This window comes from Phyllostomus discolor, chromosome 4, assembly GCF_004126475.2.
Source record: "Phyllostomus discolor isolate MPI-MPIP mPhyDis1 chromosome 4, mPhyDis1.pri.v3, whole genome shotgun sequence".
Classification (NCBI taxonomy): Eukaryota; Metazoa; Chordata; class Mammalia; order Chiroptera; family Phyllostomidae; genus Phyllostomus; species Phyllostomus discolor.
In genome coordinates, this window is record NC_040906.2 from 46,863,367 (window position 1) to 46,867,610 (window position 4,244).

The following is a 4,244-nucleotide window of genomic DNA, read 5'->3' on the forward strand; positions in this document are numbered from 1 at the left end:
CTGAGCTCCCCTAGCAACAGCATATCCTCTCCGCCTGTTACTTTCCTACAGTTCATTAGCCCCTGTCTTCCAGGCTAAACAAAGAAATTTCAGTACAGTATTTTTATACATGTATATATGCATGGTAGCTTCCTCTCCACTCCATCTCAGGACCAATTTTCAGCATTAACCAGGCACCTCTTCTGCCTTCTTTACATAGAAAAATGTTCATGAATATTTGTCTTGTTGTTATTAGGTACAATATAAAACATGATTTTCTTTTCAATTAATTTCCTCTTTCACTATTTATCCAGTTTTCCACGACTTCCCTTCTGACCTAACTGGATCACTCCTAATATAAAGATAGCTGTTTTTTTTTTTTAACTTTTGTATTTATTCTGCATAAGGTACATCCTCCCAAGACTGCTGGTTAAGAGTCCAATCAAAATTAAGGAAGATTAGATTCTTTGGAGGTTGTGGACAATTTTGTTCTCAAACTTGCCTTAAGATTTTATCATCTAATTGACCACATGAAAGACTACGAAGAGAAAGAGGTTGCTGGGAATCTGAATTAGGCTGCTAATGGCCCTAGTGTCTTGGGAGAGAGGGAGCATGACCTGTAAACTCAGTCAAACTGCTCAGTGGTGACCCTGGCCTGATGTGACGTCTCAGGCTCAGATCAATCATCACAAACATTTCCTTTGCGGACTGGTTTGGGCAAAAGTGAGGAAGGAAATAGGAGAAAGGAGAAGAAACCTGAACTGTTCTAAACCCAAGAAAACAGAACACAATACGGTTGCAGGGAGAGCGAAAGCCTATGAATGGCAGCACCGGGGTCGAGGCTGGAATGACAAGCAGGGTGATGTGGGGGGATGCCTGCACATCAGGGAGAAGCCTGGAGAAGCGAAACACCTGACAGGGCCCTTTCCATTGGAGCTAAAGGGCACATTTTTTCAATTTTAAAATTACAGTTGACATACAATATTATGTTAGCTTCAGGTGGACAACATAGTGATGAGAATTTATAGAACTCATAAAGTGATCACCCCAATAAGTCTAGTACCCATCTGTGCCATCCAGAGTTATGTCAGTATTATCGACTATATTCCCTACGAAGGGTGTCTTTATAGAGAGGCATTTCCAAAGGAGGTAATCACTGTGAAGACTGTGATGCTGGAGATCTTTGTCCCCTGGCAGCATGCTCTACAAGTTATGAGTTAGTCTTACGGGCCCTTATAAGTTCCTTACAGTAAATCAGGGGGGTTCCTTTTTATCAGTGCAGGTCCATACATTCCTTGATCTAATCTCATGGATCTTCCAGTAATAATTTCAAATGGAGACAGTCTGTGTTTGTCAAAGGGAGTAGATCTTAGGTTGAATAACACCAATGCTGGTTCAATTCCCAGTCAGAGCACATGCCTGGGTTGTGGGCCAGGTCCCTAGTCGGGGACATGTGAGAGGCAACCACACAGTGATATTTCTCTCCTTTCTTTTTCTCTCCCTTCCCCTCTCTCTAAAAATAAGTAAATAAAAATTTTGAAAGTCAATAAGCATGTCCTTGGCTGAGGATTAAAAAGACAAACAAAAAGATTATGTATTTCATTGATCTTTTGCTAATGTAATTAACAGTATGTTTTGTATGTATGACAATAAATCCTTGAATCATTAAAAAAATACATAAGTTTTGGCTACTCTGGTAGTCAGTTCTACAGGACTGGAGAACTGGAGATGACAAGAACAATGGAAACATCGCAAACCTGCCAGATCTTACAGATTGCACAACTTGTCCAGTGACATGGCTTCCTCCAGCAGAAAGGTCTATTCCAGGAGTATTTTTCTTACCACTGAGTCTGTGGCTGTGAGGCATGGGAATGCTTCCACTAAAGACAAAACATAAATCATCACTAACACATATTTGTGCCCTGGAGAGGGGGCAACTGAATAAAGTCCATTGGCCAGACCTCAGAGTCCTAAAGGCATGGGAAGGTGCCCCACAGAGGTATGAATGGGCTTTGTAGGGCTGTGCTTCTGGCTTTTTTGGTATACCTGTGAAGCGATTTTTGGAGGTGGTTTCTAGTAGTTTTGTTTTCCAATGAAACCATTTTGTCAGTGTTCCAGTGAGTTAAGTCTTGTACAGATTATGATATGTGATTTTGTGTGCAATCAGGGAGAAGTGGTTGGCCATTTGGACCTACTCATAAGTTTCTTTTGGGGTCAGATTAACAGCCTTGTTCTAACCATTTCTCTCTATTTTGTTCAATGCTTCTATCATGTTAGTTTTAAAATACCCAATTGCCTCAGCCAGAAGCATAGGTGCTTCCATTAGAGGCTGAGATTGTTTTAATGCTGCTAATTTATCAGCAGTACCGGCCAAATGATCATCTCTACTTTCCTCTGCCTTAGCCATTGAATATCCAGGAATTTTTATGATTGCTAAAGATTTAGGTAATTGGATAACCTCTAAGAGTTCTGAAAAGTAAGAACTATTTTTTTTTCTTTTGTCAGAAAGAAGTCAGCAATCTTCTGTTTCCAGAGCATACCAAAGTGCTAGGCAACAACAAAAGCTTACCTGCTATCAGTATAAATGTCAGCTATTTTATCTTTGGCTAAATTGCCAGCTCAAATGAATGCATAGAACTGCTTTTTTTTTTAAAGAAATTTTAAAATGTTTTTATTTACTTATTTTTAGAGAGAGGGGAAAGGTAGGAGAAGGAGAGGGAGAGATACGTCAATCAGTTGCCTCTCACATGCCCCCAACCGAGGGCCTGGCTAGCAACCCAGGGCATGTGCCCTGACTAGGAATTGAACCAGTGACGTTTTGCTTTGCAGGACGATGCCCAACCAACTAGACATGCTGGCCAGGGCAGAACTCTGCCTTGTTGTTGTTGTTGTTGTTGTTGTTACATAGATTAACCTATTTATTATTGGCTAGCAATGTTTCAGATTGTGGAGCTTCTGCTGGTCTTTCAATTCCTTCAGTCTTCTGATGGCAGACTTCACTGTGACAGCAGAAGCCGTGTTGAAGGTCCCTGCAAAACCAGCGACTGTTTCCCTGCAGTGCCAGGTCCCCACAGCTCACTTCTGCATCTTGGTTTTGCCACAAAAGGAGCAAGTGTACTTGGTGCGCTGGCCGATCTCAATTTTCTTCACCATTTTCCTGAGGGAGGCGCCATGATGGATGCCACATTTACCAAAGATTCCGACTTTCTTGGTGCATGTAGCCTAGGCCACAGCGGAGAGCTCTGCTTTTTCAACAGAAGGTCCTTGAGGCATTGGACTGACCTCAAAGACTTCATTTAGTGAGACAATTGCACAGCCTCCTTGATAGTGGCTTGTTTTGTCTTTTAGGTAAAAACCATCAGTAAAACTAATCCAGCATTTTCAAGAGGCGTTCCCTGTAACTCAATTTGAGAAATTAGCAGTTGGTCTGTTAATGTCAGGCAGTCATGAGGAATTTGTCAGAGGGCAGAGGGAGGAGAGCAGCAGGGTTAGAGTGTTACAGCGAGCAATAGCCACAGTAGATGAAGGCAGTGAGAGAACTCTGTAGGAGGTTAGTCTGGTAGCAGAGAGCTGCTGAGAGTGATTCAAGTCAAGCAAGTCTTCTGCTGAAGGAGGCACAAAGAGAGTCAGTGGAGAGCTCATTATCATCTCACCTGCATGTTGTAGTAAATTGGTGGTGGCTGCAATAGCTCTCATAGAGGTAGGGAGATCTTTGGCTCACCCAGTGTAACTGTTAACTGTAGCATCCAATGGGTCTATGCTGGCTTCCATGTCATTGGGCCAAGATACCTCAGGCATTTCCATCTCTTTCATGGACAAAAAGAAAAAGGGCAATTGATAGTTAGGAGGTCCTGAAGCAGGCAGATCACAAAGACTGCCTTTAATTTCACTGAAGGACTTCTGGGATTTCTCTTTCCATGTCAGTGGCTCCATCTGGTCAGCCTTGAGAAGAGGGTAGAAAAGGTGAGCCCTGACAGAAAAATTAGGAATCCAATTGCTACAATATCCAGCCAAACCTAGGACTTCCCTGAGTTGTCTTTTAGTCTTGGGGAATGAAAAAGCCAGAATGCTGTGGATCTTATCAGAAACCAAGAGGAGACCTTTATGAGTACCTAAATTCCCCAGATATTTTAACTTGGGGTTTACAGAGCTGAAGTTTCTCTTTAGATAGATACCTTTGTCCTTTCTTTTCTAGTTCTCCAAGGAAGTGGAGGCTGTCTTCAAGGGAGGCTTCTCAGAGGCTGAGCAGAGGAGGAGGTCACCCA

General features: G+C 42.4%; 1 pseudogene; it reads right to left on the bottom strand.

The window, feature by feature from the left end:
- Positions 1 to 2,876: 2,876 nt before the first annotated feature.
- LOC114494821 lies at positions 2,877 to 3,638 on the bottom strand (annotated as a pseudogene).
- Between the last annotated feature and the right edge of the window lie 606 nt (positions 3,639 to 4,244).